The 24,363-nt window shown below is 35.9% G+C and overlaps 1 pseudogene across 1 annotated transcript; it reads left to right on the forward strand.

Annotated features, from left to right (window-relative positions):
* Positions 1-1,489: 1,489 nt before the first annotated feature.
* Positions 1,490-4,814, forward strand: LOC149140343 (alcohol dehydrogenase 3-like; annotated as a pseudogene). The gene is made up of 10 exons (XR_016264066.1): positions 1,490-1,681; positions 1,857-1,993; positions 2,196-2,242; positions 2,513-2,845; positions 3,053-3,135; positions 3,236-3,311; positions 3,413-3,474; positions 3,916-4,011; positions 4,119-4,280; positions 4,439-4,814. The product of XR_016264066.1 is annotated as an alcohol dehydrogenase 3-like (transcript).
* Positions 4,815-24,363: the final 19,549 nt, after the last annotated feature.

Here is a 24,363-nt window from a genome sequence, read left to right on the forward strand (position 1 = left end):
AAAAGACTTTGCCACCTAGGTCCAAACTAATTATTTAATTTATCATTATTTATCATTTATTTTGTGATAATACTTTAATTTCTTAAGTTAAGGGGAATTTATTTTCTAAAACTACATAATTGAAAATTATTATTTGTGTGTATTTTTTTGTGTAGAGAGGCGCTTCACAACCCACTATAGAGTAGATGTGTAGAAGTTAGATGTAATGTAATAAAAATTGTATGTCAACATTTTTAATGTGGGTTGTATTATAACTAATAATAACTATAATAATAACACAAATTTCCATATTCTCTTTAGTTCTCCTTAGTGCAATAAATCGATTTGAGCCAAGTAATAAAAATAATAGAATTTAATTTGTTATATTTTAATTTAGTTTTTCTTAATAAAATTAACATGTTTTTAGATAAAAGAAAATCATAATACCATGGGGCCATCTAGGCTTTTGATTATTATGTTATGGATCTAAGCTTTTAATTATTTTGTTACAATATCATAACTTATGAATACAACATGCCCAAAACCATAACTTATTTCACAATCAAAATATTTTATAAATATTTTATTTTACTTTAATTTTATGACATTTTTTAATTAAATCTAAAAGAAAAAAGGTTATAATTACTTTTAAGATATATCTAAACGCTCCATCTCTCCACCCTCACAAATACTAAAAATATTCTAGTAGAAATTAAAATTAAGATTTTAATAAAATTAAAAATTAGAATACTTTTGTATATACATATGTGAAATTTATATCCACCTAGATTCATCTTAACCTCGGATCTATCAAGGGATCAAATCTCTGAAATACAAACTTCTTTTAAAGTGAAAAGAGATTTGATCGGCAGAATCCGGAGTTAAAATGAATCTAAATTGATTTATCATTAATTAAATAACTTTAATTAATATAATTGTTATTTATCTTAATATTTAGTTTCAAATATATTAACCACATTTATTTTTTAAAGAAATATACTATAATTATAATTCAATTTTATTAATAAAAATTTTCATATTTATTTTTATTAATAAAATTGATAAAAAAGAAGAAGCTCCATGCATTAGAACCGCGTGCGTCGTTTCAAGGATGCTCCCATGGAATTGGAAGCTGCATCAAAGTGGACTTTTAAGAGCCACCCCGCTGGCGGAGAAAGTGTAAAATAGTTATGGCCCCGGGCCCCGCTCCGCTCGGGGACAAAGAGTATAGTTACGGGTATTGTTTCGGACAGCATAACTATAACCATATAGCCAAGCGTATAGTTACAGGTATTGTTTCGCACAGTATAACCATAACTATTTAACCAAGAGTATAGTTAAGGGTATTGTTTCCGACAGCATACTCATAACTATATAACCAAGAGTATAGTTACAGTTATTGTTTCGGACAGCATACTCATAACCATATAACAAAGAATATAGTTACAGGTATTGTTTCGAACAGCATACTCATAACAAGATAAGCAAGAGTATAGTTACGGGTATTGTTTCGGACAGCATAACCATAACCCCCACCCCAAACGAACGAACGAGTGTAGGCATTTCAAAGATAGTAGAATATAAATTAAGGATCCATCTCTGCCTCCTGCAACACCAACGCGAAAGGCAAAAGTAAGTTTGTTTGTTTGGGCAGAAAGGAAAATGGCGAGCTGTACTGCAGGCCAGGTTATCAAATGCAAAGGTAACTACTTCAGTTCAGTTCAGTGCAAGGAGTCATGGCCACATTCTTTTCATTTAATGTATATCATTTCATGGCAAAATTGATTTTCAGGGTTAAGCTGGATTTATGCAAACTGTATGTGTGCACTTTATGCTTCTTGAAATCTGATATATTTTGATGTGTACTTTTGTTACAGCTGCTGTTGCATGGGGTGCAGGGGAGCCTCTGAAGATTGAAGAAGTGGAAGTGGCTCCTCCACAGTCAATGGAAGTGAGAATCAAAGTGCATTATACTGCCTTGTGTCATACAGACCTTTATTTCTGGGAAGCAAAGGTATGCTATGAATATTTATCATTAAACATCAAGTTTCTGGGAAGCAAACGTATGCTATGAATAATTATCATTAAACATCAAGAAAATTTGAAGGAAGAATATTAATTACACATCTCCAACTGCACTCTACTGTATAACACATACAAATATTGCTTTCAACAGTGAAATGGAATGACTGATACTGATACTGCTTTGGTTGCAGGGCCAAACTCCTCTCTTTCCCCGCATTTTGGGACATGAAGCAGCTGGGTATGCACTCTGCTCTTGCCCATGAGCTCTATGTATTCAAAAAAATTAGTTAGTCATATTAGCAAGCATGTGGGATTTCAAAAAAGTTAATTAGTCATACTAGGAGGCATTCAGGATTTCAAAGAAATTAATTAGTCATACTAGCAGGCATGTAAGATTTCAAAGAAATTAATTAGTCATACTAGCAGGGATCATGTAGAATTTCAAAAGGAAAAGGGACAGTAATTTTCTTGTGATGGTCACTAACTATAGGTCTGTTGCTTGACACAGAGTTGTTGAGAGTGTTGGAGAAGGGGTGACTGACCTCAAGGAGGGTGACAGTGTGCTTCCCTTATTTACTATTTACTGGAGAATGTGGAGAATGCAAACCCTGCAAGTCAGACGAAAGCAACCTGTGTGATCTTCTAAGAATTAACACTGACAGGGGAGTTATGATAAATGATGGGAAGTCGAGGTTTTCAATCAATGGGAAACCCATTTACCACTTCCTTGGCACATCCACTTTCAGCCAGTATACAGTTGTGCATGTCGGTTGTGTTCCCCAAATTAATCCAGAGGCTCCTCTTAACAAAGTCTGTATTCTCAGTTGTGGGGTTTCAACAGGTAAATCATTTTCTGGACTTTTTGAGGGTAATTTGTTGATGATTGTGAAAAAGATATCATTAAAAGGATATAATTGACATTGTATACTGTTTTATCCAATTCCTAAAGTTATGGTTTCCTGGACTGTTAATAATAAAATCATCCATGATTGTTCCCTTGATTGAAATTCTTATTTCTTATTCACAATTTATTTTGTTGTGGGATCAGGCATGGGTGCGACTTTGAATGTAGCAAAACCCAAGAAGGGTTCAACTGTAGCAGTATTTGGCCTTGGGGTGGTTGGGCTTGCTGTAAGTGAAACTCATTTCTGAATTTTTCCTTTTTGGGATCAATATGATGAGTATACTCTTTAATTTCTGTTAGAAATCTGACCTGGGCTTAACTACGCAGGCTGCTGAAGGGGCAAGAATTGCAGGAGCTTCTCGAATAATTGGAATCGATTTAAACAGTGACAGATTTGGAATAGGTTGTAAATTGCCCATTTCGATCATCATTTGTTAATCACTGTATATATATGTTGAGTGAAGAATTTCCTTTCCTTTCTAATTTTTGTTGATCCTTTTACAGCAAAATTCTTTGGTGTAACGGAATTTATAAACCCACTGGACCACCAGAATCCTATTCAACAGGTTGGTTGAATGATCTTTAACTTCTCTTTTCCAGATCGGAATGATTGTTTTATTTAATTGAATTGATATTGTTTGTCTAGTAGCACGAATTATTGCATCAGGAGGAGAAGCTTTCTCTATTTTAGTTTATTACATTACACAGAGCTTCAGTCTTCCACCTAGTCTATAGATAGATTGAAGTGAAGCAATTAAATGATAGCATGTGAAGGTGCACCTTGTGTTACTAAATATAAATCTTCTTATTTCTTCTAATCCTATTTGTTTGTGCTATAACCATGGATCTGCAGTTTCACCTTTGTCTCTTTCAAATTTATTGCTCTTTGTTGGTGCTTAATAGATGTGTAACAGAATTTATGTTAAAGCTCAATTCATTTTTGTGTTGTATTGCTTTCGGAGAAATGTTTTAAATTAAAACTAAACTCTGGGAGCTTATCTTATCAGGTTATTGCCGAGAAAACTGATGGAGGGGTGGATTACAGCATCGAGTGCACAGGGAATGTCGAGGCCATGATTCAAGCCTTCGAATCCTGCCATGACGTATCTACTCTGCCTCCCCTTTCTTCTGAAATTGTAAATATACCACTCAGTTTTAGCAACTATGCATATATGCTGATCACATGGTTATGAATGTGTTTGTTGTTCAGGGTTGGGGTGTAGCCGTTTTAGTGGGGGTCCCTCATTCAGACGCAGTCTTTGCAACGAGTCCCTTGAATTTCCTGAACGGGAGGACGTTGAAAGGAACCTTCTTGGGAAACTATAAGCCCCGTTCCGATGTGCCAGGCCTTGTAGAATTGTATTTGCTTAGAGTAAGACTTCTATCATTTACTTCTGATATAAATATCTCTCTCACACCATACCATGCCATGCCTGCTCATTTCCTTTCCTTTCCTCCTACTGAAGCACTAGCCGTCCTTAGTTAGGCTTTTAATCTAACTTCATTTCCTGGTTTATTGTTGGTTTGCAGATGATTGAACTGGATAAATTTATTATACACGAGGTTTCATTTGCCGATATCAACAAGGCATTTGATTACATGATTAGAGGACAGACTTTGAGATGTGTGATTAACATGTTTGGTAATTAAATGGTACACAGGAAATATCTTCAGTTTTTCAAAGTTTCTTACAAATGGTGTGGTGAATCGGCATTATTCTTTCATATGTACAGAGGTTTCCTTACATTGAATAAATCAGAAGGGTTTGGACAAGGATAGCAGAATTCGAGTACTGTTCTGTGGAATAATTGTTATGATTTTGAAGAAGTGATATTGTTCCCAAGGGAGTTTATATTATGGATTGATTCATTGATACAGTACTATGGAATAATTGTTATGATTTTGAAGAAGTAATTGTTATGATTTTGAAGAAGTGGTATTGTTCCGAAATAGTTTATGTTATATTGATTGATTCATTGATATAGTTACTACGAATTTTAGTTATTGTTAAGTCAATTTGTTGGAAATTTGAAAATTTATTCATGTGAGATATTAGAATTGAGATTGTGAATTTTTAAAGATTTGTTATTATGAGAAATCGAACAGTTTGCAATTGTGAAACTTGTAAGAATGGTTATCGATTGATTCATATGGTTATCAATTTTTTTTAGTTATTGTAAGTCAAATTGTTGGAAATTTGAAAATTTATTTCTCTGAGATATCATAATTGAGATCGTGAATTTTTAAATATATGTTATTATTGTTGAAGATAATGGAGAATATCCTAGAATAGGTAGAGTTGGTTCAGGTAACCTCAGGATAGGAATTAGTTTCTATTTCTTAGGATGTTGTTCTAATTTCCCTAAAACCATGTTTCCTATTTAATGTGTAAGGTGGATGAACAATGTAGAGCATTTTGCAGAGCCAGACTCTCCTCGCTCAGACTCTCTTTCATAGAGCTTACTAGTGGGTTTTATTTTTTAATACAAACATTGCCATTTTTTATTATGGTATCAGAGCGTCAGGGTTGAGGAACCTGTATGCTGGCTGGTGGGTGGTTCTTTGAATTGAGATCATCGCAGTTGTGAGGCGGATAACTACGATGAATCAGAAATCATCGCTGGTTATGAATGTACCTCTGCGACGAGGGCACTATAGCTACTACGCGCATATTTTCTAGTTTTTTCATCGTAGGAAAGACGTGTACAGTTGTGACGACGTCGCAGAAACGACTGGCACTTCTGCGACTATCGTGTAAGCTAAGAACAAGGTTGTAGTTGACAACAGAAGGTTGTCTGGAGGCTAAGAAGGAAGCCACAGTGATCTGCACGTGTACTGTGAGATCAAACAACATTGAAGAATAGTGATCTATCTCTATCACAGATCTGGGGTAAATTTAACATCTTTTACCTGTCAATTTTTTTTCTTTCTAAATCACCAAGATGAATAACAATGTTTTTGAAGCTTGTATGAACGAGCATAACAAGCTCGATGGTTCCAATTATGCAAATTGGAAATTCAAGATACAGACTCTACTAGAAGCGCAGAGTGATTGGACGATTGTGAATGGGGATGAGCCGAAGCCCGCGGCTAGATCAACAACAGTGCGAGATTGGGAGAAACAGGAAAGTAGAGTAAGGACAATGTTAAAGATGTCAGTGAAAGACTGCATTATACTGCACATCAGAGAATGTAAGTCAGCTAACAATATTTGGGGAATCCTGAAGGAGTTGTACGAGATCAAGAATTCAAATCGTCTTCTGTTTCTTAAGAGTAAGACCCTGTCCCTGAAGATGGAGGAGAATGAGACAATTGCTTCATTCGTAGCAAGGATCAAGGATCTGAAGAACAAATTAGCAAACATTGGTCATACAGTCGACGATACAGTTCTTGTGACCATTACAATGAATGGTGTCACTAATGATTATCAAATGTTCATCACTGGGATAAATGCTAAAGAGAAGATCCCGAAATTTGAAGAGCTGACATGTATACTGATGCAGGAAGAAGAGAGGAGATCAACTCTGAAGCTCTAGAGTGTCGATCTCGCATTGATGGCGAAAAAGAACTTCTACAAAGGGAAAGGAAATCCACAACAACAAAGCGGAGCAAGTTCACAGAAATGGCCAAATCAGACCCAAGGTATGCATCCGAATAAAAACTATTCTGAAATTAAATGTTTTTATTGCAGAAAATTGGGTCATATTGCCAGGGAATGTAGGAAAAAGAAATATCATGAAGAACAATAGAAGTCGAAAAGGCATGCAGGTCATCTCGTGAATGGTGATCAGGTGCAGAATTTAAGATTGTTCATGGCAGATCATGATGAAAATGTTGATGCAGACATTTGGTACGTAGATTCGAGAGCGTCAACACACATGCCAGGGAATAAGCACTGGCTTGAAGATTTTAAAGAAATCAACGAAGGCACTAAGATTTACCTAGGTGATGACATAAGTCATCAAATCAAAGGGTGTGGGAAAGTTTTTGTCATTCTACCTAATGGTAATATCAAACAAATTTATAATGTAATGTATGTGCCTGGTATAACAAAGAACTTGATTTCTGTATCGATGATTACAGATCAAGATTTGAAAGTTGAATTTTTAAAATCTAACTGCTACATTAAAGATCTGCTAGATGGAATGAAGACAATTGCTACAGGAATCTGAACAAGGGGATTGTACAAGTTGGATGTGAGGCCTGCACCAGTTCAAGCATTGACAACAGCGAGCCTGACTACAGAAGAGCTTTGGCATCAGAGATTCGGCCACATCAACTACAACGATTTGATGTTATTACAAAGGAAGGAAATGGTAAGATACCTTCCTATGCTAAAACAAGTACATAATGATTATGATGCTTGTACTTTAGGAAAAATGCATAGAGAAGAGTTCCCTGTTAGAGTAGAAAAGAAACAGAGGGATATATTGGAATTAGTGCACACAGACCTTTGTGGACCCATGCAGACTAAATCATTAGGAGGTGCACTGTATTTTCTACTGTTTATTGATGACTATACGAAGTTTTCTTGGGTGTTTTTCTTAAGTAAGAAGAGTCATGCATTCGAATACTTTAAGCAGTTTAAAAATATGATTGAAAGACAAACATGGAAACAGATAAAAATTCTTCGTTCTGATCAAGGGGGAGTATACAAGAAGGATGAGCTTATCAGATATTGTAAAGATCATGGAATTTTGTAGCAGTTTACAGTACCCCATACTCCATAGCAGAATGGATTAACAGAAAGAAAGAACAGAACTTTGGTGAAATGTGCTAGAAGTATGCTGAAAGGTAAGAATCTTTCAAATGGTTTTTGAGCTAAAGCAGTGAATACTGCAGTTTATCTGAAAAATAGGAGTCCTACGAGAAGTCTTGAGTCTAAAACTCCTTATGAAGCATTATATAGATATAAGCATGCAGTAAAACACTTAAGGATATTTGGATCAAAAGCATTTACCCACATTCCAAAGAAATATAGAAGAAAATTAGATTCAAAAGCCATCAGATGTATTTTCATAGGGTATTGTTCGTCATATAAAGCATACAAATTATTTAATCCCTCTACTCACAAGATTTTTGTTAGTAGAGATGTTAAATTCCATGAGCATGATCATGAAGAACCTGATGAGCACTATGAGGAATGGGACATTCCGTACTTTGTGGATGAAGAAGAAGCAGAGGACAATCAGGGTCAGTAGAAAACAAAGGCGGAGGATGAACAACAACAGCAGCAGCAACAGAGCATTCTACAGAGTTAGACTCCCCTGGTTCAAACTCTCTTTCGTAGAGCTGACCAATGGGTTTTATATTTTAATACAAGAAGCAGAACACAGTCTCCTTGTCCTCAGCGGAAGCAAAGTATTAAGCATTGTGTGCAGCAACGTGTGAGGCAGTTTGGTTGCGGAGACTTCTCCAGGATGTTGGGGGAGAATAGAAAGAAGCAACAACAATCAGATGCGACAATCAGAATTCAATCAAGCTAGCTAATAATCTGATGTTTCACAAAAACATGAAACATATTGATACACAGTTCCACTTTGTCAGGGAGAAAGTGCAATCCAAAGAAATTCAGTTGGAATATTGTAATACATGTGATAATGTTGCAGACATTTTCACTAAGCCCCTTGGAAAAATAAAGTTTCAAATGTTTAGGGAGATGTTAAGCATATATGTGAACCCATTCTCCATTAAGGGGGAGTGTTGAAGATAATGGAGAATATCCTAGAATAGGTAGAGTTGGTTCATGTAACCTCAGGATAGGAATTAGTTTCTATTTCTTAGGATGTTGTTCTAACTTCCCTAAAACCATGTTTCCTATTTAATGTGTAATGTGGATGAACAATGTAGAGCGTTTTGCAAAGCCAGACTCTCCTGGTTCAGATTCTCTTTCGTAGAGTTGACCAGTGGGTTTTATTTTTTAATACAAACATTGCCATTTTTTATCAATTATGAGAAATCATGCAATTTGTAATTGTGAAACTTGTAAGAATGGTTACGATTGAAGATAAACTTAATTATTTGTCTACATCAATTTCAAATAATCTTTAGACTTTACTGTTTTAAAGCTATAAACCTTGATTATTTTGGTAAAATATTATAAACTTGATGATATTCGGTGAAGTGTTTTATCTCACAAATGAGGTGCGACCATGTTGCATATTTAATTTATATATTTCAAAAACACTAAAAACATCCAAAAATTGGGTTAATTTGTTGCATATTTAATTCATATATTTCAAAAACACAAAACACAACCAAAAATTGGGTTAATTTGGCCAAGACTATTAACAAATATTTGTAAATGTATCTTCATGTATACACCTCCCATATCCCATTTTGCAAAGCAAGTAGCAAATTAATAAAAGAATGACCACTTGTTGATTTTTGGTTTTGCTATTGTAATGCAAGAGACTAGGCACACGCTATAATGCACAACGGTCACCTATCCCATAAACAACGAGATCTCATACACCAATTTGTTCTCTAGCTTGGGGGCAACCTTAAAATTAGACTATTATTATTGTTATTATTATTATAAACTTGTATACACAAAAATAAAAAATAAAAAATTGCAAAAGCTAAACAATCTAGTGATATTATCACATCCCTTTTTGTGTTGTTATAGTTGAGTGATATTATAATTATTAACCACAACCTTGTTATAGTTAAGTGGCATTCTAGTAAAGTGATAAGTGCATACCTTAAAATAGATTAGTATTATTATTCTTATTTCATAATTATTATGTGGCTGGTTCTCAAATGGAATTTGGGTTTTTTCACCATTTTAATGTAAAATTTAAGTGAAAATAACTCTCATGTATCACAATGTTGTCTTTTAATTTCCTAAAAAAAACTGATTTCTTATTCATAGGTTAGGTAGAGACACCATGCTTCAATGCTCAATAATTAGATGCTTTGTTTGCTCGTGATACTATTCCTCACACTAGTTTGAAACATTAATTAGATGTACGTCTTTTATCATCCCCATCCATTGTAACTCAATCTACATCACAAAAAACAAAACTTACTAAAATGTTGTAGAAATTCCCACTGTAGATCACCTGATAATTCAATATACTAAAGAAAATACAAGATCTACTTCTACAACAAACTTAGCATAAGCTTAATCAATATGAGCAAGATCAATAAGAACACATATAACATATGAAGAGAAAGAAATCACATGAACACAGAGGAATAACCCGAGGAAAGCCTCAGCCTAAAACCTCAATCTCTGTATATCATACAAGTGGAAAATATAGTTCGGATTACAAAAAGAATCAGTTCACAAGCTATTTTGCTCTCTCTGCAATCCCTTTTCTGCTCATAGACAGTCAAAGGCCTCTCACAAACCTTCTCCTCTGTCCTCCAAGCCTCCTATTTCCTTGCGCAGTTTTTCCTGAGGTCCAGTGCTTCCACAAGTGTGAATTCCCACCTCACACTGCTCACTTGGCTCAAAAATTACTGCACAAACCTGAAGGAGATAAATCCTCTACATAGATGAGTTTCCTTTATAGGAAAAATCCATCCAACTGATAGTACATTGTCCCTCCTCTGATCTCAAGTGGGTCTCTGATTGAATTGACATGCATGAGTTATTTATGAGAGAGTATTCAGTTATCTGAAGTGCAGCAATTATATGAAAGCATGCATTAACTAACTGAACTCACAATTAATTCAACAAACTATTTGAATTAATCTAACTGGACTTGACTCAATTAACTGAGCCAACTAATTACAACTCAATATTACAACTCATCCTTGTCTCTTTAATTGTTGGATAAATTCCTCAATCAGTGGAGAAACTATTGCATGTCCTCACATAGACTTCATGTTTGATTTTTCACAACTAATTAACTCATGGTGAATTAATTAATTATTTTTCAAATAACTGCTAAGATCAAATTCGAATTTTACTTCTCAATTTTAGTCCAGGTACTAACTAAAATTGGAATCTATCCCAAACTGCTAAAAGTAGCAATGCTATTTTTAGCACTTCCATTTTTCATTCCTTGTTGCTCAGTCCATCACTGGTACCTGAACTGCTATTTAGAGTAGTGCTATTTTTAGCATTTCTTGTTGCTATTTTCAACACTCCCTCTCAACAAGAAAGGCTTCAACTCGAATCCAATCCTGAACCTTTGGAATGTTTTGCATGCAACACTTCTCCCAAGTGTGGTTGCTCCAACAACTCTAGAAACAAAAAAACTCCCAACTGACCTCTCTGTTGGGCTAGAAACATACTCTGATGTTGAAGCTCCATCTGCCACTGACAAGTGCTCCCTCTCTGACCTCTGAGTTGCTGCAACACTCCATGCATCTCACACCGTTGCACACGTCTCTGTGCCATCCTGCACTGGTGCAACACTCATGTGACTCTCGCATTGCTACAGCTTGCTAGCTCTGCACAATGTTGGGATTCCTACATTGTAGCTCTCTCTGCTGCTCCATCTGCATCTGTCTCTACCCACTCAGCCAGTCCTACTATTCCTCGTCGGGGCTCCCGTAGCAAGGTCTAAGCAAAGAGGTTGGGTACCTCAATGATCCTGCCCCTATTCCAGCCTTCTTAGGACTGCCACTCCACATCGCCCCACCTCCTACTTGGAGGTATGGATGCATGTGATCCCTCTGACCACCTGGCTCGAAATTTCCCCCTACTAGAGGTCTCTGCATGAGTGGATGCCTCCACTCTGTCTCCTCTCAGATTCCCCAGTTGTGGCTGCTCCACAACCTCCTGAAGCTACTTCACCAATCGTGGCTCCTCCATAATCGTCTGAGACTTCTTTTGGCGCTACATGTTGAGAGGTAATGTACTCTCCCTCTCAACCACCAAGTCTCCATTAGTTGCCTTGCTTCTCAAGGCTTTGCATGCATCTTGAACCTCAAGAGAATACAAGTTCTTGACCTGTGAACTGATTTTCTTCTCCTGTCTAGTGGTGATGTGTCGAAGGAAAACCTTTCCCTTACTGAAGACTACATCATAGCCCTTGTCTTCCAACATGGTGATCGACACCAAATTTCTCTTCAGTCTTGGTACATACTTGACATCGGTCAAGGTAATGCGAGCTCCATGCTCCCTCTGAAAAACAATTGTGCCTACACTTGAGACACTATATTTTTCGTCATTACCCATCGCTATGAGTATCTGGAGATATTTCTCCTCCAAGGTACTGAACAAACTCTTGTTGCCGATCATGTGGAAAGAAGCTCCACTGTTAAGAAACCAACCACTTCCCACCATGGATGAAACCATGCTTGCGAAGAGTGTGAAATCCAACTTGAACTGTGCGGCTAGTGCCTCACCTTCTGAGCCTTCCATGGATCCCTTCTTGGATTTCCTCAGTGGACAATTTGTAGCAACATGGCCCACTTCATGACAATGAAAGCATCGCACTTTTGATTTGTCAAACTTCTTCCCACCATGGGAAGAACTTGATTTAGAATGAGAATCCTTCTCCTTCCCCTTCTTCACCTTACTCACTAAGGCGTAGTTTTCTTCATCCTCCTTGGATGAAGAACCATCTTTGGTGCTTCTTCTTATCTCCTCCTGCATCAGATCCTACCAAAGTCGTTCCCAATCTAGCAGTTTTTCTCTTCCATTAACCGAGTCTTGGTAGCTATGCCAGCTCCTAGGAAGACCGAGGAGAGAAAGACTCACCATGTCATCATCAGCGGTCGTGATCCCTACACTTCCAAGCTCATCCCTGTAGGTGGTGAGCTTGTTCAGGAACGTAGAGATCGTGTCACCCTTTTCACACTTGATCTTCCAAAGCTTGTCTTTTAGCGCCAACTTCGTCTGATCGCATCTATTCTGATATAGATCTTTCAATGTTTTCCACATCGGAAACAATGTCTCCTTCCCATGGAGACTCGAGACTATGTGGTCTCGAACTCCCTCTAGAAGGATTCTCCTTGCTCTAGCCACACATTTCTTCCATTCCGCCAGTTCAGTAGCATCAGTCGGCTTGGGGACTTCTTAATCAATGAAGTCCTTTAGACTGTCATCCTCTAATACTGCTTCCATGCGATCCTTGTAGGCTATATAATTCAAATTTCCATCAAGGGCATATTCGAGTCTTAAACCATTGAATGCCATAGGTGAAATAGAGATGTGATAAGAACTCGATTTCTATATTTAGGAATCAAAAACTTCGAACTTCTCCCTTCTTGTAAACTTTTCTTCCTTGATCACCTTCGCTTTGATACCAAATAGAACTTTTTCTACAAAACCTTGCTCCAATACCATGTAGAAATTCCCACTGTAAATCACCTAATAATGCAATATACTAAAGCAAAATACAAGATCTACTTCTACAACAAACTTAGCGGAAGATTAATCAATTTGATCAAGATCAATAAGAACACATATAACAAATGAAGAGAAAGAAATCACATGAACACAGAAGAATAACCCAGGGAAAGCCTCAGCCTAAAACCCCAATCTCTCTATGTCATACAAGTGGAAAATATAGTACGAAATACTAAAAGAACCAGCTCACAAGCTATCCTGCTCTCTCTGCAATCCCTCTACTGCTCATAGACAGTCAAAGGCCTCTCACAAACCTTCTCCTATGTCCTCCAAGCTTCCTATTTCCTTGCGCAGTTTTTCCTGGGGTCCAGTGCTTCCACAAGTGTGAATTCCCACCTCACACTGCTCACTTGGCTAAAAAATAACTGCACAAACCTGCAGGAGATAAATCCTTCTACATAGATGAGTTTCCTTTATAGGAAAAATCCATCCAACTGATAGTACATTGTCCCTCCTCTGATCTCAACTGAGTCTCTGACTGAACTGACATGCATGAATTATTTATGAGAGAATATTCAGTTATTTGGAATGCAACAGTTATATGCAAGCATGCATTAACTAACTGAACTCACAATTAATTCAGCAAATTTTTTGAATTAATCTAACTGGACTTGACTCAGTTAACTAAGCCAACTAATTACAACTCATCCTTATCTTTTAACTGATGGATAAATTCCTCAATCAATGGAGAAATTGTTGCATGTCCTCACATAGACTTCATGTTCGATTTTTCACAACTAATTAACTCATGGTGAATTAATTAATTATTTTTCAAACAACTGCTAAGATCAAATTCGAATTTTACTTCTCAATTTTAGTCCAGGGACTGACTAAAATTGGAATCTATCTCGAACTGCTAGAAATAACAATGCTATTTTTAGCACTTCCATTTTCCATTCCTTGTTGCTCAGTCCAGCACTGGTACCTGAACTGCTATTTATAGTAGTGCTATTTTTAGCACTTCTATTTTTAGCATTTTTTGTTGCTATTTTCAACAAATGTTGTATGAAATGTTTCCACCCCCTATCAGGTAGTGCAGAGGATTTAGAATATGGCTTACAAACTAAATTTTCTTCCATCTTCATGTGTTGATCTATAAATTGTCATGGATATTCCATTGGCTAAGTTTTGTAAAGTTTCAATTATGTGGTGTCATCAACATGATTCTTTGATATATGGAGAATTTTCCATGGATTAAATAAATAACAAAGCTAAATAAAAGGACTTGGGCATTGCTATAATTTTGAAGAATTGTTATTGCTACCAACAATTTATATTGGAATTTTCCATTCATTGATATGGTTATGATTTGAAGTATATTAGAATTTTAGTATTGTGAAATAATTGTTAGCATTCATATTGGAATTTTGATTTATTTATTCAAATGGTTATGATAAATCAAATCATCTTATTTGCAATTTTTGAGTTTGTGATTTTCTAGAGATTCACTATTATGAGAAATTAAAATTGTAATTGTGAAACTTGTAAGAATGGTGATGAATAAAAATAAAAAGAATAAAAATAAAGTTATACTTTTTCCCGTAGTAATTTCAAGAAAAACCTTAGACTTTAGTCTAAATATATAAGCCTCGAATCTTTTGGTAAAAATACTATAAACTAAAACATATTGGATGAACTGTAGAGTAGAAATCTTTCAATTTCTCAGAGAGAGAATATTCAACCCTCTTGCATACCCAAGATATATGTTTCCAAAAACAAAATATACCTAAAGATTTGAAGTATATTAGGAAACATAATATACCTTAAGTTTTGAAGTATATTAGAATTTTAGTATTGTGAAATAATTGTTATAATTCTCCACCTTAAGTTTTGAAGTATATTAGAATTTTAGTATTGTGAAATAATTGTTATAATTTTGGAGAATTATTATTGCTATGAAACATTAATAAAATGGCGACTTGTTTTTTTTGCTATTGTAATGTATGAGGATATGAACAAGCTAAAAAATCCGTACTATCCCATAAACATGGCCACGATCTTAAATTAGACTACTATTATTGTTATTACAAACTTGTTATTTTAAAATGATTGAAGACGATAATTTAAAACTATACAAATGAACTTAGATCTTTTTCTGTACCAATTTCAGGTAATCCTTAAGATTCTACTCTCTAAAGATTTGAGCCTTGATTGTTTTAGTAAAAATATTATAAACTAGAAGATATTCGGTGAAATTTTTTATCTCACAAAAGAGGTGCAGCTTTGTTACATATTTAACTTGTATATTTTAGAAAACAAAACATATCCTAAAATTTGGTAAATTTGGCCAACACTATTAGCAAATCTTTGAAAAAAGATCTTCATGCATGCATCTCCTAGCTTGTATATTTCAAAAAAACAAAACACATCCTATATTTTAGTAAATTTGGCCAACACTATTAACAAATATTTGAAAAAAGATCTTCATGCATGCGCCTCTCATATACCATTCTGGGAAGCAAGTAACAAATTAACAAAAAAATTGACCAACATTATTAGCAAATCTTTGAAAAAAAATCTTCATGCATGCACCTCCCGGCTTGTATATTTCAAAAAACAAAACACACCCTAAAATTTAGTAAATTTTATCAACACTATTAGCAAATATTTGAAAAAGAGATGTTAATACAATCACCTCTCATAAGACAAGTAGAAAATTAACAAAAAATGGTTACTTGTTGCTTTCTTTAGTTATTGTAATGTACATACTAGGCACAACTTAAAAACCCTATAATGCATGAGGGTCCCTTGTCCCATAAACAATGAGATCTTCAACATCGATTTGATGTCTAGATTGGTCATAAATTAGATTATTATTATTATTATTATAAACTTACTCCAAAAACCATTTTTGCAAAATGTATGTTGTTATAATAAAGTGATATTATAATTACTAATTTCATGATCCTTGTCTAAGTCTTTTTAGTAAAATTATATGTGTATACCTTAAAATATATTATTATTTTTATTTTATAATTATAATTTGATTGGTTTTCAAGTGAAATTTGAAAATTTTCACCATTTCAATGTAAATTTTATGAGAAAATGACCTTCATGCATAACAACTGTGTTTTAATCTCCTAACATAGGGTAGGTAGAGACACTTTGCTTCAATGCTCAATATAATTAGATGCTTTGTTTTCTCATGATACTATTTCTCTCACTAGTTTGAAACATTAATCAGGTTCACATCTTTTATCATCCCCATCCACTACTCAATCTCCATTACAAAAAGAAAAACTCACTAAAATGTTGTATGAAATGTTGCCACCGCTCCTATCAGGCCTTGCAGAGGATTCAAAATATGGTTTACAAACTGGATTTTCTTCCATCTTCATGTGTCGATTTATAAATTTTGTGGATATTCCATTGGATAAGTTTTGTAAAGTTTCAATTGTGTGGGGTTCGAAATATGGTTTACAAATTGGATTTTCTTCAATCTTCATGTGCTGATTTATAAATTTTGTGGATATTCTATTGGATAAGTTTTGTAAAGTTTCAATTGTGTGGTGAAAGCAGCATGATTCATTGATATATAGAGAGGTTTCCATGGATTGAATAAATAACAAAGCTAAATAAAATGGCCTGGGCATTGTTATAATTTTGAAGATTTGTTATTGCTACCAGGAATTTATATTGGAAAATTTCATTCATTGATATGGTTATGATTTGAAGTATATTAGAATTTTAGTATTATGAAATAATTGTTATAATTTTGGAGAATTATTATTGCTATGAAGCATTCATATTGGAATTTTGATTCATTCATTGATTTGGTTATGATAAATCAAATCATATTATCTGAAATTTTTGAAAATTTAAAGAATTATCTTTATTATGATTCAAAATAGTTGAGGTTGTGATTTTTCAAAGATTTGCTATTATGAGAAATTAAAATTGTAACTGTGAGACTTGTAAGAATGGCCATGAATAAAAATAAAAAGAATAAAAAATAAAGTTATACTTTTGCCCACACCAATTTCAAGAAAAACCCTAGACTTTAGTCTAATGTTATAAGCCTTGATTCTTTTGGTAAAAATACTATAAACTAAAACATATTAGGTGAACCATAGAATATGAATATTTTAATTTCTCTAAGAGAGCATGTGCAACCCTAATGACTACCTAAGATTTATGTTTTCAAAAATAAAATACAACCAATATTTGATATTTTGGTTGAGACAATAAGAAAATACAGTTTTTTATAGATCTATAACACTACCTCCCACCCCTGCGTACTATCTCAAGCTAGGGGAGGTGTTACCTATTTCCTTAACCTGACCTTCAAAGTTTGTCATGAAGATCGGGTCACAAAAATCCTCTTTTTTAGAAGTGCGCAAAATTAGATTCTGATACCACTTTCATGTCCCGCTCATTAAGAGCTTTTTGGCAACATAAATTTTATTTGAATCCAACTCAAGGGTTGGAGGTTATGCCCATTTGAATTTTACCCAATTACATAATGCCACATCAGCAAGGGACTTCCACATGATGTCCACATTTATCCCACATGGCTCTATAATGTCACCGCAGGTAGTTTCACATCACCCAGGGCCCCTACATGGCACTGTCATGTCAATATAATTTGGGGTCCATAACATGATCACATAGCCTTGACCCACAGTGAGAGTCCCTATGTCATACCCCCCACCATTAAATCACAAAAGACTAGGTTTATGTGGGTCATTGATCAAACCCACACCCCTATAGCACTATCAAAAGGTAATGCATCTTTAATGAGGGACCCATGGCAATGGGTGGTCTTGTTAACTTGACAACCCCAACAAGCAATAATCTTCACAACAGTTGTCATCGCTCCACTTCTGCCACCAACTCCATGTTACAATGAGTATGTGTTACAACAGTGAGCAGTGGGCGATGAGTGATAGAGCGAAATTTCATTGGGTCAAGGTTCCATTTTGGACCCCCTCTCATCCCCTTCGATGTTTGGATCTCCATGACCATTAGGATCACAACAATAGTGTCTTTAGACACCAGCACTTATCTCATTGTTTCATGATCCTAACATAAGTTGTATGTTTCAAAAAGCAAAACACATTAAAAAATTGGGTAAATTTGGTCAAGACTATTTGCAAATATCTAAAAAAGCATCTTCATGCATGCACCTCCCATACACCATTTTTCAAAGAAAGTAGCAAATTAATAAAAAATGGCTACTTGTTGCTTTCTTTTGTTATTGTAATGCAGAGACTACACAAGCTAAAAACCCTATAATACATGAGGGTCCATTGTCACATAAACAAGGTGATCCCATACATCAATTTGGTGTCTAGCTTGGCCATGACCTTAAAATTAGACTATTGTTATTATTATAAACTTGTAAGCTACAAAAACCATTTTTGCAATAATTAAAATTTTGAGCGATATTATCACATCCCTTTTTATGTTCTTATGATAAAGTGATATTGTAACTTAATCACATCTCATTTCACATTATCATAATAAAGTTATATTATAATTATTAATTACATCCTTGTTTAAGTTTTTCTAATAAAGTGATATGTGTATACCTTAATATATATTATTATTATTATTTTATAATTATGATGTGAATGGTTTTCAAATGGGATTTGGATTTTTCACCATTTGAATGTAAATTTTAGGGGAAAATAACCTTCATGTATCACAATGTTTTCTTTTAATTTTCTAAACAAAACTAATTTCTTGATCTTAAGCTGGGTAGAGACTCCTTGCTTCATTGCTCAATAAATAAATCTTTTCTTTTTTCATGATACTATTCCTCTCACTTGTTTGAAATGTTAATTAGATTTACATATTTTATCATCCCCATCCATTGTGCAATCTCCATCACAAAAAGAAAAACTCCATCACAAAAAGCAAATGTGTGGTTGATTGCCATTGATGTCAATGTAGTTTCTTGGGCTGCAGATGGTTGAGGTGTTGGATGATTGAGGTGATTATGGATGATGTGTAGATTCTCCTTGGCATGTTTACTAGCCTAGACTGGCCTAGATATGTGATGGATGGTCCTTGGCATGTCTGCTAGCGTGGACTAGCTTGAGGTGTAGATGGTCCTATGCCATGATGAGTTGGATGATGGTCTATTACACTAGCTTGGAGGCCTTCCCATAATGATGGTCTTCATGATCATGTTGCTGCATATAGATGGTGATTGTTTCTTCAGGAATTAGTGTTGTGGAGCCTTGTTGATTAGGTCTCCATGGTCTCTATGTCCCAAATTGGGTCTCTTATTTTGACATGTTGTACCTTGGGCTTTGGAAAGGATCTACATGTCTCTGTGTATGCTTGTGATAGTTTTGTAGATGTTGGAGGATGTCTGATAGGATCTGGAGCTGCATATCAATGGAAAATACGTTGATTAATAGTTTGATGGCTCAGATGCTTAGGTTGGTTGTTGGTTGGCATCCTAGTCAACCTAGTTTGACTTGTGATGATGTTGGTGATGTTGCAGTGATTTGTAGGAGTGTTGCAGAGGTGTCAGAGACTTCTAGAGGTCATGCAAAGGTTGTTCAAGCTCTGGAAGAAGCTGAGGAAAGTTTTGAGATGAGGAAGCATGCTTTTGAGTCTCCTTAGCCCCAATCATATTCATGATGGTTCAAGGGAGTGGTTTTAGGCTCTAGTCACTTGCAGGACAGGATCAAGGGAGCGGTTATAGCTCCAGTCACTTAGAGGATAGTGCTAAGGGAGAAATTGAGGGATTTCACAAGTTTTGCTCCGAATTCCCCGCATTGCTCAACCAATTTTGGTGTTGTGGTGATGTTATTGATAAGGACTTTTCGACATATGGTCGGAAAATGTTCGTGGACCCTCTAGAAGATGATCAAGGTTGAAGATATCAAAGGGCTAGTGGAGTTAGTGATTAATTTGGTCAAGAATCCTTCCTCAGCCAAATCTAAATCTTGTGAGCAGATTTGTTGAGTATTCCATAACTTGTTGCATTTAATGAGTTAATCATCTCAAAAAATGTTAAATAGAAGAAGGCTTTGAGTTCATTTGGTTTTTATTCTTGGAGAGTGAGTGAGTATGCCATTATGGGGGCTTTCAGAGTGAGTAGAGATTGTTGCAAGTACTCACATTGTACTATAAATATATTTTAGATGTCCGTATGCAAAATTTAGAGGTAAATTGGGCTACAGAATGGAGGAGAATTGAGAGTAGTGTGTTGAGATTGTGGCGAGTAGTAGAGAAGAAAAATCCTTCACTAGGTAGAGTTTGTGTTTCAGATCTTATGTGCATGATGCTAGAGCTGTTGGGTTGCTCATGTTGAGCGAATTGAGAAACCAATATGAAATATTGTGAAACGTGGTTGGCATGGAGGAAGTGAAGGCATGGAGGCTTCATTATAGACAATGATTTGGCCAATTCATAGTAGGAAGAGTTTTATCCATCTAGTAGGAGTTGGATAGTCCAATGGTGGTTGAGCGAGGATCATTGGTCGTGGGAGGTTCCAGTGGATGGTAGTCTGTAGATCTGTGAGAAAAACAAAGTTATGAATTGATAAATTCCAACATACTGTATATGAAGCCAAGTATTTCAGCTTATGGTTGTAATATAATCCATTTAAATTTGTTTAATAGCTTAGTAGAAGATTTGAGCAGTGCAACAACATCAAGGTGGTTTTCTCTTGAAAGGGTTTCAACCAAAAATGCTTGTGTTCTTGTGTGTGCATGCTTGTGTTTCTCATGGTGATCTCTAATGTTGTTATGATTTTAGTTTATTGTTGTGTTGACGGTGTTGGACCCACCAACTTTCAGGGGATCTCCCTGATATGAAGTCCCAATTAGACCTGACACTGTTTTTTGTAGAAATCGCTGCCGGAATATGGCTCGATTATCGATGTAATGGGTTTTAATGATGTGCCTTAGGTAAAATAACAAATATATTGATGTATATTGACTAAGGTGAGAACAAGTGTGTGACCCTACGGTGAGTCAAGTGCGATGCATGAAGGTTCTTCCACATAAAAGGGAAAATAAGTGAGCCCCATAAATCCTATAATAGTACGTAGCTTGAAAGGAACACACAAGCATAAATGACATCACAAGATAACATGTGAAATAGTTCACAGGTTAACAGTGATTAATTACACAACAACACCCATTCAACAAGATTCGTACCAATGCAAACGAAATAATTCATAAGCATAAGCTTAAGTTAAATAACATGCATTGAAAACATAACAAGAATAGTCCAACTGTATTTACAACATATTCATGAAAATGTATAGGCTTTGAGATTTTTAAGTGAAAGTTCTAATAATACATACACCATTGATGGACCACTAGCCCAAATAGTGGAACGTGAAGTCAAAATCACCTTCTCCTCCAAAGAAATGTACTTCCTCTATGCTACGGAGAAGCCAAGGCTCTCAAAAACTCCCAAGCCTTTGATTCTAAGCCTAATCCTAGCCAAAATCTTGGCTCCCAAAAGCCCTTTACATGGGTTATGAGGTTATATTTATAACAAGAGGGGGTGACTCTTCAACTCCCCTTTGTGACTCTTGGAATTCCCTCATGACCGAGTACAAAATGACTCATTATATTACATCATGACTATTCACATTCCAATATTGACACTTGGAATTCCACTTACAAATTAGAAGATAATATTACAATTTACACTCACCCATTTAAGAAAAATTTGGGTGGAGCCAACTAGACAACCTAATAAGACAAAACATGTCATGCTTGATTTTGGGGAAACTCAAGCCCAAGAAATTCCACTTGATGTCTCTTGGTCACATATCACTGCCAAGCTTGGTATGGTGCAATGACATCCCTAAAATGTGTGATGGTGTCTAGATGGAAGCAGACTCTAGCCTTCATGGCATCTAGGTAAAATGATTTGGAACTAGTTTGAACTTCCTTTTGGAGCTTGAAACATTGTTCTCACTTGGACAGGGCCACCGATGTAGTTCTTCATGTTCTGTCTGTTCACCTCCAAATATTCCTTGGTGGAAATTTGTCTAAGTTACTCCAAGTATTCTTCTATCTCCTGCCTTTCCTAGTTCTTGGGTTTGGCTTCAGTGAGTGAGCCAATTGATGGGATCCTGTAGGAATTCACCAAGAAATCAAAACGGTTGTATAATTGTGATACGAGGCCTGAATGTTACCAATGAATGAGGCGGGTTGTTTTCTTTTTTGGATTAACATCCACACTCTTGCTTTCTCCAACTCTGCCTACTGCTTCATTTTCTTGTCCAAGTCAAGCGATGCCCCTTTGTATCACATTGACCATTCATGCATGATAATGATTGTAGCTTGTACATTCCTAAGAGTTTTGACAAATTATTTACACTTCTACTATAATCCATGCAAGTGGGAAAACTCCAAATGCATGGTAACAAGCTCCTCATAGAGATTCTGCATGGTCACTGCCTTCATTTCCTCCAGATGGACTTAAGCAGAAGTTGCATTTTGTGCTGTTGTGCAAAGCTATTCAACCTCTTTCCCTATAGCCTGCAAGTTCTTTTCCAATTCCTTATTCTCGGTCATCAAAAAATTTATGTTCAACTTTAATACACCTCTAAAGGCCAAGTTGTATGCGGCAATGGCATTGTGATTTTTCTTGTTGTCCGCTATAATTACCCTTTCTCTAATAAATGTAGGAGATTCAAAGTCATCTGGAAAATGCTTCTTACACATTTGTACAATCTTCTTTTGGAGTTCATCGTATGAAAAATTGTACATGTCCATAATCGGATCATCATCAAGAGGAACAACTTCCCCTTCCATACCTGGAGCTGACTTTACTGCTGGAGGTAGTGGAGAATGAACGATGACCTGTTGTGTGCTTGACATCAGGTTGATATCTTGATTCTATGGCTCTGGTTCCTCCTCTATGTATATGATATCTATAAACTCTTGAACTTGTTGAGCAAGCTTCGTGTCCTACATCTATCCGCTCTCCTCCTCTACTGGTTTCCAGTTCTATTCTTGCTCCTCATCTTGCTTCCACGTTGTTTCTTCTGCTATTTCCCTTCGCTTCTCTTCTTCTTCCTGCTTCTACTTCTCTTCTTGTTATTGCTTCTGCTTTTCTTCCTTGAATCTCCTCTTCTCTTCCCTCTTTCTAGGTTCTTCTCTTTGCATCCTTTGTTTCCTCTTTTCCTCTACTACGAAATCCTCCTTCATAATAGCTAGATCCACTTTCATCTTGCAGCTTCATTCTCCCCTTGGACTATAAGAAGCATTTCTCTTTCCCTTATCCTATGCGGGGTTTCTCCCTTCAGCTGGATACAGAAGGAAAGGAAATAGAGTAGTTTTCATTCGGTACTCTAGCATTGCTTTCAAAGTAGCTTCCTTTTGCATAGTCACCTGTGAAGTTCCTACAAAACTAACTGGCTCACAGGACTTGGAGGAATTATAACAATTCTTCCATGGATCCTCCTCCGGCCAGTGAAATGTCCCACTGAGCCACTGGAAGTGAATTCTCGCACAGTGGTCTTTGCAAATACCACGAGGATTGTACAGATTAAAGTCCAAAGTACTGAATGCAAACTTCTCTATTTCCTTTCCTTCGGTATCTATGACCTTCAAATTCTTGATCTCGTACAATCCAATTTTCATAGGAAGAGTTGGCCAAGGTGCTTTCTTCTTCCTGTGTAAAGTTGCTGACAACCCTGTGGAGAGATGATATAAAACCTCTTGTATGACAAGATTTTTAGTGGCATACCTTGGCAAAATATGCAGTGACATCTCATCGCCGAACACTCTAAGGAAGGTTCCATCCATTGAGGAAAACCAATCTGTGATCTCCAATATTGTCTCCATTTCCCCACGTGGCATGCAAGGTGGTTCTTGCTCAAAGATAATCCTATAGAGCGAAATGAGGAAGTGGTCAGTTAGCTTCTCCATCACTCCTATGTGGCTATAATATGAGAGTAATCTTTAGCTAATGTGCACGGCATGATCTCGACGTTTCCAAGTCCAATTCATGCCAGAGAATGCATTATGTGCACAAATTGCATCCAGTAAATATGCAAACATGTAAAATCTTACTTTCTTCCCTTGGGAGGATTTTTTGCTATCACTACATTGATACTAAAATGTCGAGACAACAAGTCTAACCAGTTGAAATACTTCCCCTCATTCACAACCTGGTTCAATAATATTTCCCACCCTTTAGGAAAGGTCTTCATGCT

The sequence above is a fragment of the Pinus tabuliformis genome, chromosome X (genome assembly GCF_031772625.1).
Source record: "Pinus tabuliformis cultivar Carrire ecotype Pingquan chromosome X, CPIR1, whole genome shotgun sequence".
In the NCBI taxonomy this organism is placed as follows: domain Eukaryota; kingdom Viridiplantae; phylum Streptophyta; class Pinopsida; order Pinales; family Pinaceae; genus Pinus; species Pinus tabuliformis.